The following is a 16767-nucleotide window of genomic DNA, read 5'->3' on the forward strand; positions in this document are numbered from 1 at the left end:
TTTGTGTCAAAAGGACACGTCGAGCCGACGGTTGCTGCAAACACATGAACAAATAACGAAAACTGTACTAAATATTATTATTAACTGTATGCTCGAAATTAAAGGCTTTGAAATTGAAATGTACCTCATACTAAAATATAATAAAAATAGTTTTGAAATTGGCATACTCAAAAGAGGCATATGCTCCGCAGAAAGCGTCAAAAAGAACTGATATGATGATGATTAAGTTTTAAAATTACATTCGATCGTTCTTAACTTCCTCTTCTTTCTTCTATCCGGAATATTGTATCTTGAAATTACTCTTGCGTCTTGAAATTCCTGTCGGCAGTTCTTAAAAAAGTTGTAGCAGTGATTCTTGTTACTCGCGATCTCACTCGCAGCTAAAGACTTCCTTTTCTTATCTTCTACAAATTGGTAGTACAATCATCTTGTCACGAATATCCGATTGCCAGCGAGCGATGTGACTAAAGTAGCCAATTATCCCGAAATTTCACTGTACTCTGTATTCAAACGCACATTAAGTCACTTAATTTGATCATACTTAGCATAAAACCCGAAACATAATAATATTAGACAATTTATATTTCTTACGAACTAAGTAGGTGTTCTTAATCTACTGACCGTAAATCTTTTATTCATAACTCCATCTTCAGTTTCTACTACTAAGCTACATAATATCCAAAACAACTTAGAAAAGATACTAAGAAAGATAGACCACCAAATAAAAATAATTTAAATAAAATAAAGCCATAAAATAATCCAAATAAAATTTCAAAATTGTCTAATATATTAAAACCAATTCACAAAAAAAAATTAAAAATTAAAACGCTTTCATCATGCGGGATTCGAACCCAGGACCTCAAACATCTAATTCTCGTACTTAAGCACACAGTCGGGACCACTAGTCTATCAGAGTGTTAACTGGCTTGACAAATTTAGCAATTACAATTTGAAAATATTTTATTTATTTAAATGTATCATCTCATTAATATAATGAATACATTTTTTCCATTATAAGATAGAAAGCTAAAACGGTACGCAAATATCTACACATGTATATACAACCAAACTTCACGAAATTCTTTATTAAACGCTATTAATCGAGAATAATGTAGATAGAAAAATCAAAAGAGCATTATATTAAAATTTTGGAACGTTAGAAAGATTATATTTTAATCCTATATACTGTGAACAAGTGATAACATATTTCATTATACTAAGATAACCTAAAAATGTTCCAGGCTTGAGAAAATTTAGTACTTACATGTTAAATGCACATTCCTTGATAATTAGAACTATTCCCACCACTTTTACACTTCACTGAATTCACTCACTACACTAATTCACTATTTTAATAAAGATTTACTACAGAAAACACATGATTATTGTTCATTGTTTACAAAATGCACTCGTTACTTGCGGCTGCAAAATGCATGTAAAATAACCCAATTTTTACTCGAATACGCGTTTGCACTCATTTATGAACCTTTCCCGGGGTAGAATCTACATTTATTTTCGTTCAAAACACTATCCATTTCATTTTATCATTGCCTCATACCACAATTTCGTCCAAAACAAAGTTGTTTTTCGACATATTTTATTTTAACACGATTTGACTAGAAAACATGGTCCTAGCTTGTTAATATGCACTTCACTAAACCTCACTATGATTCTTATTTGTCTCACATAAAGAATTCCATTATTAAAACCAATCTACAGTCTTATTTAACGATTACTAAAAAACAAAACATCTACTCCATGTTCACAAGTTCCGAGAACTGTCAAAATTTACAAGGACGTATTTTCTTAAACTATACTTGGCAAACCGCGATCGTCAGTAGCAAAAGCGGCAAACTTGAAAATGTATGCGTGAAAAACTGTTTCCCATTACAAATAACTTAACCCCGCACATAGCGATGAATTGTATTTTATTTTATGGATTTTTAGAACTTATCCTTTTATTTATTTCTAATGTCTAATGTTATACGAGTAAATTTAACAATAACTTTTCAATAATTGTTTTTGTAAGTAGCAACACCATTACGATAGTTATCTATTTACTTTCCGATATCTATGATCTTCCTCCATAGATGGTAGTATCCTATAGATGTACTATACGCGTGCGTCTGTGAGAGACAAAACATACGCAACTGCACAAGATTGTGACAAGGACAAACAATAATAGCGTTTTCGTTGTTACTCCCACTGAAAAGTACATAAGACTATCCCGTTCTGCCACCTAGTGACAGTAGCGCCACAATTACGATCGTGTAAATAAATTCGTTTTTACAAACGGGCCTCCGCGTGCCTACACAATGCGATGAAATTCAAAATCACGTTCTAAAGGCCCCTGCAATACTCGAAACACAACCTACGCAATTTGGTCGGGTTCATTTGTTTACCTATGAATGAATTTTAGTGAACTCAGCAAGTGTCCAATAATTTATGTGAATAATACAAAAGTGAAATGAAAACGCTTATATGTTATCATTTAAGTTTTTATTTTTATGAAGAATGATTTGAATGATAAAACGCATTTTTACAATGTGAAAAACTAAATAATCGATCTATTGATTGATCCAAACCATAAGCTATTCTATACTGAATGTTCTACAACTTCTACATTTGGCGATCTGAAATTTTGTCTATGGCAATTTTACCAACTGTCAATCTCCTAAATTCCGTTGTAGGTTGTATTTTTTTCCTGCAAAAAAGATGCTTTAACAAATTTCAAGGCAAAAATTATATCACTGAACTAAATTTAAAGACGGTACGGGAAAAAGAAAGTCTCCGAGAGCGTCCATAGTGATTTCCATCTATCAAAGAACCTACAAGATGAAGAAAATGGAATTCAGACCATCACATGAATTTGCTCCTACTTATTTCATAAAACTAAATGGTCAGGAAACCTAGTGTCCGTATTTCTGATCCAGCGTACTTATTTACTTATTTATTTTACGTGCCTAAGTATCGACAATGCGAGTGTGACAGTGTCAGTGAAATAAATCCAAAGATGGGAATCGTTTCTACAATCAAGGTAAGATTATGTTCTTGCTTCTTCTTTAGACAAGTTACTGCTATCAAGACCCTGTTAAATACTCTTGAATATCACCAATCAGGAAATAATTGTTCGCAATTTGACCTACCTATCATTAAATTTGTTTTTCTGACTGATCATATCTGTAAATGGCTATGGCATTCGTTTCTTTACTTTCAACGTTCTACTTATAATGCTAATGCCTAGTAGATTGCGTTTCCTTCTTAATACTCTTTATTCAATAACATAGACGCATTTCTTCCTTATAAATTAAAGAGAACAAAGTAAAATCTGTATTTAAAAAATGATGTGTTGATTTTCGTTTTACACTGTCTAACCTAAAACATACTATTAGACCCCCCACTACACTATTTGTATTACTATAACATTTAAAAACTATATTTGATGTTTCAGTAAGCTGACAACTACATTTAAAAGATCCCCTGTGCCTGATATAAACAACTGTTATCGAAGAGAAATAAGTAGAAATTATGGTGTGGAAAACTCCATTTGCTGATTTTGAAGAATGTTTCCTGAGCCATAACAGTAAGTATAACTATCCTGTTACCATATAAATACCCTTAGGCTTGCCCTTACTGTACTTTGAATTTTAAATGTTGTTGTTCTAAAAGATGGTTTGACTAAAATTATTTTTCCTGAAATAAGAGTTTCTCGAACTTGGAAATACAATATATTATAAAAATCATAACTATATAATAATGTCAGCTAAAATAAAGCGATTCCTTTGCATGTTAATGGCAATTGATGATGAATAAGTATTTTTCTCTTGAAAATGACCCTATAATATCATAACAAAAATATGTGAAGATAAATCTGGACCTGCCATAGTTATTCCTATTGTTCCAATAAACCTTACTGTTATGTATAAATAATGAGGGCAGCTTTTGACATTTGTGTACAAAGTGTGGTAGCTATGAAAAAACAGAACCTGTGAACCCGGACCAGTACTTGTACGACGATCATGTGAGATGTACAATAAAGAGTATTGTATTGTACATGTGCTTGGACCCCTAAACTGTGAGTTACATTACTTACTATGTATGTTCAATTTTTCAGCAAACAAAACCAACTTGATGGCTGTCTGCTACCCGGTGACAAGCTGAGCGGAGCAAATTCCCATTGTTGCCCACAAAGGCCCCTCCGAGTGCTTCGACACTACCCTAGTAAGTATAAAAGCAATTTCTAGACTTAATCCTACTTAGAAACTAAATAAATTGAAATTTTTCCATTTGTTCTACAAAAAAAACTTAAAATTTTTATTTTTTCTGTTTTCTTAACTGTGAAGACCCTACCTGTAGTAAATAATAAACACTGTTAATGAGACTTATAAGTAGATTTCCTTAAATATACCCTACATTAGCTAACTTTTCTATAATTCCTGTTTCAGTGTTTCCCGGAGGCTGACTTTGTCCCGGAGTGTCTACCAGAGGATATACCTGCCTTCTCTCTGCATCTACTGACTGCTTCCATTTATGACAGGTATTTCATCTAATTATATAAATACATAACTCGTTATAAACTAACCAACTCATGATTTATGATGGACACTATTATTTCAAATGCTTGAGTGGAGAATTCTTGATGATAGAGTGATGAGTTGAAAACGGTGTTTAGCCTACATGCCCTATTCTAAATCTGTTGACTTAATCTAGCTTATTTGTGACCTAACTATGGAAGAATGTTCCGCAAGGCAAAGATTCTCAAACCTTTTTTTGGAATTTGAAAAAATATGAAATACTGCCTACTTTTGCTTTTTTAAATCCTCCTTCCATGGATGTATTTATACCTATTTTTTTTACTATCTTATATTGACGATAACATTGTTGAAATTCTGGAGAGCACATGTAATGCTGTACTTATTTAAACTTAAAACACCTGTAATAATACTATAGATTGCGACGAATAAATGATTATGATTATGTACCTGACAAACTCAGACTGGTTTTGTAGAAGTACCCACTTATTTCAATACACTACACACGCATTAAAAATAATATCGCGCCCCCGCGAATGGATGTCTTAAGAAAAATGTTGACGTATTGCCCAGCTAAAACTGACTCTAAAGAGAACAAAATCTAAAACTACTTATGCTACTTTGTTTTACCTGAATTTTCTAATGTATTTGTCTAACTTATTTCAGCCTACCAAGACACTGCTGATACATGAAGATTCCTGTTTGCTGGCTTCATCTCAAGAATTTTGCTGCAAAAATGGCTGCTGTCTACATGCAGAGCTACAAAAAAAAATTGAACCCCCCGTTTTTCTTCACGTTAGGTAGTTTAACCAACTGTATACTATTATTTGACCACAATCAGAACACGATTTAGAAGTAACGTTAGTAGAACAGTACTGTAATCCTAGGCAAACTTATGATGACATACCTTTGTTTAGTACAAATATGCTTATGTATGCACACTGCTAACCCAGGTGCTTAGCGTGTTACCTATCCTAATCGATTTTAATGAAATTACTTAAGTAGTTTCGATAATCAGTGAGGAGGCCCACACAAAGTAGCTCGCTGAGGCTTTAGACTATAATGACAAAACAATAAACAGTAATTACACATACTTTAGCTCTTTTCTAGATAAATATTGTGACTTTTAGGGTTCCGTATCGAAGAGTATGTAGATAAATTTTCTAACATGTGTATGTTCCACTAAATTTCTAATAGTTTGCAAACTTTGCCGACTTTTAAAGTGGAAAATAAGAAAGTCGCAGAATACGCCCCCTGTACCTTGGTATTTTTTCGTGTAAATGAACTGTTACACGCCCCCATAACTTTCGACTAAAGCATGACTTCTTACACAACTAAATATTTATTTTAGGTAATATTATCTTAAGTCTATTTGCAACGGCGTCCTAACCCCAACCTATAGTAACCCTGCCTACGAATGCTGCATGGCAAGAGCACCCGCGCGTTTACTACGAATCATGGACATTATTTGTTTATCTTTTAAGTATGTGTTTATTCCTACAAGTATGTACTACGCCGCGAGGTATCTAAAACAGCACAACCTTTCTCCTGAATGTGAAGGACTGCCCCGAATATATTTATTTATTTATCTCATTATTGTACCTACGACGAAACTAATTCCTTTTTCGATGAAAATATCCGTAATAAGTGCTAATGTTGTTATACATGTACCTATTTGAATTTTGTTACTTTATTTTTCAGGTATCAATGACACAAGAACATGGATTCCTTGTTGTGATAACACAAATCTTTAGCAGAGGAATATGAAAAGGAATCCCTAACACCGCGAGCAGAGAACGAGTAAAAATGTAGTACCAAACTCGTCAAGAGATGGCGCCACCTCCGAGATAGAACGCGCCAACGATTTGTCGTCGTAGAATCATGACGTCCGAGATACAAATTACCGATCAGTTTAGAATTTTTAGGAGAAGATTAGTACCTGTTGGCTGCATAAGTGCATACCCCTGGTGAGGTTACAGTAGCTTCGCACAACTTTATCAGTCATTTTACATAGTGTTGTAATAAATAAGCTAACTACGTTGTTTTCGACTGCGGAGAGTAACCCTTACTACAATAGAATAATAAATAAATATTATACCATTATATTTTCGAGTTTTATTTTCTATGTGTACATAGTAATTATGGAATGATAAACTCAATGTTTCATGACTTTTATTTAAGACACCACAGAACTACCCAAAAATAAGCATACTCACTCCATTTTCACGCCAACAAAAGCCATAAAGGCTACTTATAGATATTTCTAGAAAAACCTTAGTAATCCAGGTAAACTACATCCTGCGTCACTTAGGCACCAAAAATGTACCCTCCCCCTCATATAAATATAAATAAATATCCCCTTAATAACTACCCCTAATATTTGGCCTCGTAATCGTCTAGCTAACAGTTAGGACCCCTCGAAGTGGACCGCGGAAACCTAGATCCTTTAATGAGTAATGCTTATTTTGGACTCTGTTTTATTTTATTATTACCTAGATCATAAAATAAAGATTTTATTACTGAGAGTATTATTTATTATGTTATTAAAGAAAATTTTCAGGAATATTTTATTAAGTTATTGTCGCAGCATATTCAACGTGTTCTAAGGTAAAATATAAATGGTATTGCTAAAAATATTAGAATGGTATGGTAATGCAATATATAAAATATTAAGAAAGTTATATATTCTTGATAAAATGAGATTAAAAATTTAGTTGGTAAAAACCTGCCACGCCTATTAAGCCTTCGGGATAACATATAAGTAGCATTCCTGGGATAAGCCCAATTACCCCTAACTTTTCAAGATTATAAATTAACTACCAGCTTCTTGCGAAAATGCCACTCATATGCCCGATGCAGGAAAGAAGGCTCTTAGTCCAGTCAACAAGGTTAGACGGAACACCTACCCTAACTTGATAGCCAGACGGGCTTTTACCAACACTTCGGAACTTATGCATATCTAGATGACTATGAAGAGAAGTGCCAAATATTCATCAGTCATCAAAATTAATCTTTTTTACATTCAAAAGCTAAGGGATATTAATCCCATTTCCATTCCCCAAACTAAATATAAGCTGTATTTCTGGTCTCTTAGTAGTATAAACAAAGTACTAAATTTACTATGAAAACTGAAAACGAATTATGAATATCAAAATGAGTATTATTCCACTCAAAGTATCCTCTGGTTTACTCTTGTCTGCCAAAGGTCCCCTAAAACAGCTATTCTTTGATATTCCATCTCAGAATAGACTGCATTTCCTAGCAACTCAATTTGATATTTTAGAATTTGTTTTATAAATACCTTGGAAACCTGATTATGTTACTCAGTACTTCATCTCTACTCCAGACGACCAGAATTTTAATAGATAACATTAGAATAAGATAGGAAATACCCTTTTACCCAGATAAATTATAAGTTCTTAAGCAGTAACTCCACATAATTTTATAATGAAGAAACCATATGAAGTCTTTAAACGAGGAAAAATATCAACCGTTACAATTTTAGACCCTAAAATTCTAAAGAAACCCTAATTCCCTAGTAATAGTGTGCGATTCTACCCTACTAACCCTATCCTCTGTCCCTACTTTAGTATAACCAAAGCACAGTTCGTACTTACCATCGACCCTGGTACTTTGGAATATACGCAAGTGTGTCCCTATTAGATATAAGCTAAGCATTCGGCGAGTGACTCCGAGATTGCAAACTATCAACTCGAGTTATTGCCCCCCTCCATGGCGTTTTGCACAAAGGCAGGGATGCAACATGGATAGGGCAGGTCCCTATTGTGTATATAATTGGTATAAATAAATATATTTAAAATACAAAGCCTTCGAATACTGTAGATTTCAAGCAAGCCCAGGTTACCCCGGATGGCGCGCACGTGACGTCCTTGCTATTCATCTACAGTTGGACATCGAAAAGCTAGGGAGGGAGACGTTTTAAGTCTGCTATGTTGATAAAAAGCAGACCCCAAGACAACCCTCATCTTGGAACAAAATAGACCTCCTTCCATCCGCTGTTTGTCACCGTTAGGATAGCAGATGAAAGGCTAGACTAAACTGTATGTCTAGGCACTGATTTGGTTTTGAATCATATGAAATAATAAAAATTAGGAGCCTTCAGATATAGAATCAAGTAAACACTTTCCAAACAACTACATTTCTATTGAAAATCTATAGAAAACTATTAGTAAAATGGGCACACTCTAACCAAAGATGCTTAAGTTTCAACAAAACGGAAACATATTTCCGCCATGCCAAAACAAAGACACAATTCCAAGTGCTACTCTATGAGATTTGGGACTTGCGTCTTAATCTCGATAAAGCCCAGCGACTCAGAACAAAATGGACAGAGCTTCCCCACTCCTCACCAATAATTTCCGCGTACTATGCAAAAACCAAAGTCAGTTGTCGGTCCGGACGCTAGTAAAAGACTCACTCGCGTCCTTCCCCATCAATCCTTTTATACTTTTACCCATGTCGTCACTGAAGACATCCCATTGTTCTCGGACATTCCATCTGTCGTCAGTGAAGACAAAATTGACCTTGGCGAGCGCAACCCATTGACCTCAGACATTCCATTTGTCGTCAGTGAAGACAAACCATCGTCCCATATTATACCCACTTACTTTACCGAAACATAAGTCTTACATACTTTACTTAAAGCTTATTTTTGGTTGGATAATTTAATAAAGCCGTTTAATGCCGATTCTTGACATGCTTCGCATGTAGTCCCTATGCCTTATACTTTAAGATTTACTCTTGATTAACCATGATGATTTTAATCTGAGACACCTATGAATCTCTTACGTAACTACTTAAACCTTATATCCTACATGTTAAGGTCCATATTCTAATAATAAAATGCTGATGAGGGTAGTTTTAAATTGTATTTACGCACGCGCAAGCACAACGAAAAGTACGTTTGAGTCAACATTTTTCCCTTTATGATTCTAAATATTGCGTTCATACTGAAATATTTCATGTTTACCTTTATAATAATGTTTTTAAACATATACAAGAAATTAATTATTTAATTATTGTAACCTTTTATCTACCTCACGCTTTTGAATTTTACGGTTTAAAACAATACCTAAATGGCTCCTCGCCCATACCTGTCAAAGTCAACGTAAACAACCTTTCTTACTGTCAAATGTTTTCGTAAACAAATCCTTGTCTTTATTTTGTTTTTACTAAGTCAATTAACAATTAATCTAATTGTGGATACATGTGATAAAGATTAGACTATGAAATCAAGTGCTTCGAGTTACCATTTTTAGAAATTTCAATGAAAATCAGGAACGTAAACGCACGACCGGCAAGGAAGCTCCCGGAAGCTTTCCTTCACCGCTAAAATGTAAGTTTTATATTGATAAATGAGAGAGATATTGATGATATTACGTAATAGGCATATGGCCAGTCACAAGACGTGCCGCTTGGATTCTTACATCAGCGCATAGAAAGTACAGTCGGCATAGTAGTTGTTTGTGTAAATACGCGCGTAATAACTTTGCCGACGCGCACATGCGTTTGAATTTGCAAGAATTATGCTAATAAACATTTGGATATAGCTTCCAGGTAATCGGAAATGTATATATTGTGTCTAGCATATATATGAAACTTGCTATCAAATTAATCTTAAATTAATCTCCGTTGGAATTGGCTGTAGTAATTGAGAGTTCATTGAAATGCCTATTCGAGTATTCGATCCTTGATTATTATTATATTTGATTTCAGTGTCAGCGCATTACTTCACACTTAAGAGCCAACAGCAGTGGTCATTTCTCCATACAAACGTACTTGACTGTTTCCTCCGTGGGTTTTGAAGCTAGAGCAATGATTTTTTTAAACACAAATTAATATTGTCAATATCTGTGTCGGACCGTTTAGCTTTTTTGATATTTTTGTTTTTTAAGGCGCTAGAGCCCTTCAAAAATGGCCAAAATGGCAAAATGAGAGGCGTGGTATTCAAAACTGATATCAATTAGCCAAAAAAGCAAAACGGTCCGACACAGATAATTTCTTTAGATTTCCAAATTTGGTTACGATTGGTTAAGTTTTGGAGGAGGAAACAGTGGAGTACGAAACCTCGATTTTTGAGATTTTTCGCCTTCTCCTTATCGCACTAGTTTTAGGAGCCGCTTCCGTTAGCGAGACGGGTATATTTACCTAAAATATTTAAATCTTAGCTCCTGTTTCGTCTTATTTTCAAATTTGCTTGATTGCTTCGGTGTTTGCCCAATGGAATGAATCTCTTCTGTCGTTATATTTAGAAACTCGTAATAACCAATGAAATCAATATGGATATTGTAATCATTCTGATTTGCACTGCGAGGTTCAAACGCCGTGTGACGGCGGCTCCGTTTCATTATGAAGTAGAGACCCCACTGTCTATTTTTAGGAACCTCCATTCCATCCCATTTATCGTTTGCTTTTGGGGAGGCTTGTTAATACGAGAAATGGATGGAATTTAAAACAGAATTACACAGATATAGGTCGCCAATGAAGGTATTACTACTTTTACCGGTGACCTATCCCTTTCAAAATTTATAACTAAGAGGGAAGAGCGACTTTCACTCCAGAGATCGCGGGTTCAAATCCTGGATTGTACCAATGAATTTTTCGGAAGTTATGTACGAAATACAATTTGATATTATTTCTAAGAAACACATATTTATGTTGACGCCTTAAGCCAAGCGCGCACCACGATTTTTTGTCGCGCGATAATTTAGTCGCAGAAATGTAACGTATGGGTTTATATGGCGGTACGCGCATATGCGACAAAAAAATCGCAGCGATTTTAAAATTGTGATTTGTGACATTTTTCCGCGACAGCGCGCGACGCGATTGTCGCAAAGTGAATTGCAGCATACGAAGCTGTATGGCCCCGCGCGCACTGCGATAATAAAATCGCAGCCGGGACCTCAGTCGACATTTCGCTCTCCAAGCGTCAACATATCGGAACCTGCTTCTCCAATGGAGTTACAAGATGAGACGCTAGATGTTGATCGTTTAATTATAGAAATAGAAGGAGATCACCTTTGTGGTATAAATACTCAGTCATACAGCGATTGCATATTGTTTCACGACAAGCGACTGGTACGACATCCATGTCGAGAATGAACAAATCGTCGACTTTTTCATCGCAGTGCGCGCACTGAATTTTCTGCGATAAATTACAGCGCGATTCTAAAATCGTGTCGCAAAAATTAAAATCGTGGTGCGCGCTTGGCGTTAGAAATCACCCTGAATAATATATGTAATATGTAGAAAAGTCTTATATTTATAACGATACCTACTAAATAAATCTACATAATTTAAAAGCATTTTGTTTAGTTCGATTTTTTTTAAGTTTATGAACTTTAAAAAAAATCGATAAAAATGGACCGAGTTATGGTTATGGGTAATGCTCAATCAATTACATAGTTCTATTTTATAGTGTAATGGGTGTTTAAACATAATTTTGGGCCATTTAAATTATTTAATGAATGACTATTAAATTAAATCAATAGGCTAGTGTGAAGGTGCTACATAACTGCATGATATTATGTAAATAGTTATAATGTTTACTGTGGGTGTAGTAATATCAATGGATTATAGAGTCTCTTCTCAAAGAGTATATTGTATACAAGTATATTGAAGTAATATTAATAATATTAAATTGGTATAATACCGGTTAATTAAGGATTATATATTCTGAAACATGAATGAATTCGCTCTTGTGTGGGATCTTTTACATCCTGATATAATGTAAACACCCGACATGACATGATGTTAGTTACAGATAATGGTTGTCTATTCATGTGCCAGAGACCCTTGTCAAAATGGGTTCGGATGTGCAAAAAGACATCCGGCAGAAAATAGACCTTCCTCGTATTTTAATCTCGTGTGTCAAGGTAATGGCTGTTTATTTGGGAGTTTCCGATGTAATCTTTTTAAACGTATGCTATTTGGTAACTCTATGGCTAATAGTGATGGATTCGTCACAAGAAAAATCTGCATCAGAGGTAGCGGATCAGACTATCGGCGCCATTCAGGAAATGAATTAGAGATTAACTAGATACGATATAGTAAAGAGATGTGACGTCCCAGAGGTAAAGGTACCTTATGGCGGTTGGCGCTTACGCTATTATTAACGTCGCTCCAATATTATTGCGGCGCTATGCGACGTAAGTGCTAGCCGCCGTAAGGTACCTTTTTCTGTGGAACGTCACATAACTTTACTATTTCGTATCTAGTGAATCTCTTATTCATTTCCCGAATTGCGGCGCGAGCCGCCATAAGGTACCTTTTACCGTGGAACGTCACATATCTTTACTATTTCATATCTAGTGAATCTCCAATTCATTTCCCGAGTCGAGCCGTATGTATCAAAATTATCTGCCACTCTGTGGTAGCTTAGCAAAAAGTGACAAGGCACAAGCATTATTCAATACAAAAATGCCTGCGCCGCACACTGGTAGAATCCCGCCTTAACAGGATTCAAAAAATCAAGTGTTGTAGATACTTTCGGCCTTCGAGCAATACGGAAGGGAGGCGGCATTCGCACTATTTCCCCTCTGCCGAGGTACAAGATTAGCGCGTCAATTTAATCTAGCGCGGGTAATAAAACTAGTTGCACTTGGATTTTTCACTAGACCGAGTACAGACGCGCGCGTGAACACTGCTGCATAAAAATGCCTATTTGCTCGGTTTTTTGTTATAAAAAGAGGTCGGGGTCATCAAATGTACAAAAAGAAAGTGTTACATTTCACATGTAATATTTTTTTTTACATATCATACGTTAAATTACATTGAAATACAATTATTATATTTTAGTCTCAAGTAATTGTTGGATTTATCGATTTTGCTCGCTCAGTACAAATTGCGGATCAGTCGAGCGACAAATCCGACTTCTCATCTCTCAGAATACAATGACATACTTCAACGAAAATGTGTTAGTGTGCGTGTTGTGACACTAGTCACTCGTCCGTACACAAAAAGAGATCGAGGTTTGCAAGATTTGTCTTTGACGTGTGTTATTTTCTATGTATTTGTGTCGTCATTACAGATTGGCTTTGTATGTAAGTGTGTGAGAAATGCGACTGTGTGCACCTTTCCCCCCGCGAAAAATGGCAGAAAGATTTGTACGGCGAGATATCGCTTGGGCCCCTCCCTCCCGACGTGTCGGAAGCCGGTGTTGCTCGAAGCTTTCGGCACAATAGTTTGCTGTAAGTATTATTTATATCAGGCGGTCAGAAAAGCAGTTCTCTAGTTGAAATTAGCTTAGTATTGGGAATAATTCTAGTTTAAGTATTGATTTTTAACTTGTTCAAACTAGATACAAAGCAGTTACATGGAACCAAACCTTCACCCAGGCCGTAATTAACATTAAAGTACTCACTGCCTCAGTTAAGTGATAGATCTATAGTGCAGTTTAAATACACTCGAGTATCAAAGTGTTCGTAGAACTAGCTTGTGAAGATCGTAGTTATTTGACGACTGCGATTGATATTATTTAATTGCTTCCATAGGTTTAACTATGTACTATAGTGGTTATCTGAATCACGTCATAGATTTTGCTGATTTTTAATTACTTAAGACGTTTATGTTATTCATCTTCATTCATTATTGTTATCTATTTTCCAAATATATTAAAAAAAATCTGAATTGAGATTTTGTAAAAAAGGTATAAGTATATATGTATACAAGGTCTTCCCATCTTCTATTCTTTTATGTCGTTGAATCAATTTCATAACCAAAAATAAATTATGAAATCCAGATAAGAATATTGAACTTAACATTTTGGTTTTCATTCATGAGGAAATAACAAGCAAATCAAAAAGTATTTGCGAACTACCTATCTTACCGCTCAATTCGGGAAATAAATTAGAGATTCACTAGATATGAAATAGTAAAGATATGTGACGTTCCACGGAAAAGGGTACCATTGCCCCGGCTGAATATTGCAGCGGCGATAATAATAGTGTAAGCGCCAGCCGCCATAAGGTACCTTTTGCCGTGGAACGTCACATATCTTTACTGTTTCATATCTAATGCATATCTAATTCATTTCCCGATTCGCGCCGTTAGACTTGTGAATATTTCCAGTCAAAGCTTCAAATCGTTTTTGCAATAAAGACAATCCAAAGTATTAATTTTCTACACCCCACCCCCGAAAATCCGCTACAAGTAATTTCCATTCTCGTCAAGCAAACTTGAATCCCACGTACTAATCAGTTTAACGCAACATTAACCAAGTCTGCAGCGCCAGTTGTTTACAGAACTCAGCTTTAACTGCAACTACATGCAAATGTAAACATAAAGGCGATGACATAAAGTCGTTATTAACTCAAATAGTGGCAGCGTTCGTGTCTAAAGGAAATGGGGTACATGAGCAGTGTATTAACTTGCGTCTTTGCGGTCCTGGACCCCTATTCGACAAGCGACGTTTGACGTATCGTGTTGATCTCCCGTTGATGTGGGAAAAATCATAAGTTCTCGAATACGTACAATGTCAAAATTTGACATTAACAATCCACAGTTAAGGTGACAAGCAAACCAAACCGAACCACCCTTAGTTTAAAGTTGAGTTTTGGTTGTACCAAATGATATTATCCACCGTTGATGGAATCAACACTCAGTATGCAATAAAATCAACTGTTGATTTGACGTGGATGCGAAATCTGACAGTTGTATATGTCGAATTTGGCCCCTGGATGCCGTGTAGAATGTTGAGCGCTGTGTGGTAGCTGAGATACGATTCGTAGCGTTTTGCTTGAATAGGGCTGTCATTGGTATTGACACCATCCTGTGCCAGGCTTCAGGACAAATGTTTAAAATAAGAACATTATATTATTTTCACAGAAGTACCTGAACATATATATTTCTATACATAGGTATAATAGCATCTTAAACAGAGAATATTTTCTTTCAATATTACTAACTAGTTTTTTACAATCTATATAGAATTCGGTTTCGGTTGTAATATCGTTAGTATTGATATGAATTCTATTACCGAAAAACCAGAGCAATCATGAAAATATTGATAAAGCATTTGAGTACAGTATGGAAGTGGAGTAGAGTATTGAATCGTGAAACATGTTACTATCAACATATAAACATGGAATAAGTATCGTAAAAAACCTTGTTAATTTCCGTAAATAGTGTGTAAGGTATCCTTGAATTCTTACACTTGATGTATGCATCCTATCCCTATCCCTTGCTCAATACTTGATATCATAACAATTGGCCTATTACTGCATGAACTGCATCAACACTCCGTCCGCTAGCTAGAAGTTCAATCATGCGACGGCTTAGAGTTTTCAAACCGCTGTCCGGTTTTAGTAGTTTATGGGATTTTTAGGGTACATCTGCAGTAGATGTCATCTGAAAAGTTAGTGTTTGTTACAAGTACTTCTTCTACATATATCGGTGAGATGATTTGTGAGGCAAGAGAATTGTAGAATCGAGTCTTTACACAAAAGCTCATGACCAGCGCACTTGATGAATAAAAAATATTAAAGTTGCATCAAATCGGTTCAAATGGAAAGAGATTAGATATATGTATGACTAACGTTGGGCGCATGCACTCTGAAGTAGAAGAGATAATCCCCGGTTATTTAACCCGTGTGGGCGCCCCACAGGACATTAGCATAACGACGCGCTTATCGCAAGTAATTATCGCGTTCGACTAGAGCCCTGTGATAATGTCCCTTTGAGTTACACGTCGTGATATCAATTCTGCGAATATTTTAGCGACATGGAGCTGGCGGCAATCGCGCGCCTGATTTTATAAGGTTTTTCGTAGAGTCATCATCATCCTCATAACGTTGTCCCGGCTTTTTGCCACGGCTTATGACCTGTGGCCCTCTTGGGGATTAATCTCAAGAATTAAGTACTAGTTTGTACGTAAGCGACTGCCATGATGACCTTGAAACCCAGAGGGGAAGAGGCCTTATTGGTATTAGTCTGATTTCCTGACGATGTTTTCACGCTCATAAGGTTCCAAAAAACTCATTGGTACGAGCTAGGTCTTTAACTCGCGAGCTCCGGATTATTCTTGTACTTTTATCCCCTGTCTCGGTAACTCTAGTCACCACAACTGGCATTTTTCCTATAAAATCTGTATGTAAACATTGTAAACATTTTATGCAAAGTGATGTAAATGGGTAGTTAAAATGTATCATTCAAATTTTTATTTCGATGAGTAAAACTAGACCCTCCTTTATTTATTGATAGGTACCTAGATAATTAA

At 35.5% G+C, this 16767-nt stretch overlaps 1 protein-coding gene and 1 long non-coding RNA gene across 3 annotated transcripts in view; both read left to right on the forward strand.

Moving 5' to 3' along the window:
- LOC134669095 (uncharacterized) overlaps positions 1-16767 on the forward strand; it is a 127578-nt gene that overhangs the window by 32973 nt on the left and 77838 nt on the right. The gene's annotated exons all lie outside the window — the stretch shown is intronic.
- LOC134668570 (uncharacterized) lies at positions 4473-6493 on the forward strand. Its single transcript, XR_010098804.1, has 3 exons — positions 4473-4537; positions 5199-5332; positions 6234-6493. It is a non-coding gene; the product is annotated as an uncharacterized LOC134668570 (long non-coding RNA).

This window comes from Cydia fagiglandana, chromosome 11 (genome assembly GCF_963556715.1).
Source record: "Cydia fagiglandana chromosome 11, ilCydFagi1.1, whole genome shotgun sequence".
In the NCBI taxonomy this organism is placed as follows: domain Eukaryota; kingdom Metazoa; phylum Arthropoda; class Insecta; order Lepidoptera; family Tortricidae; genus Cydia; species Cydia fagiglandana.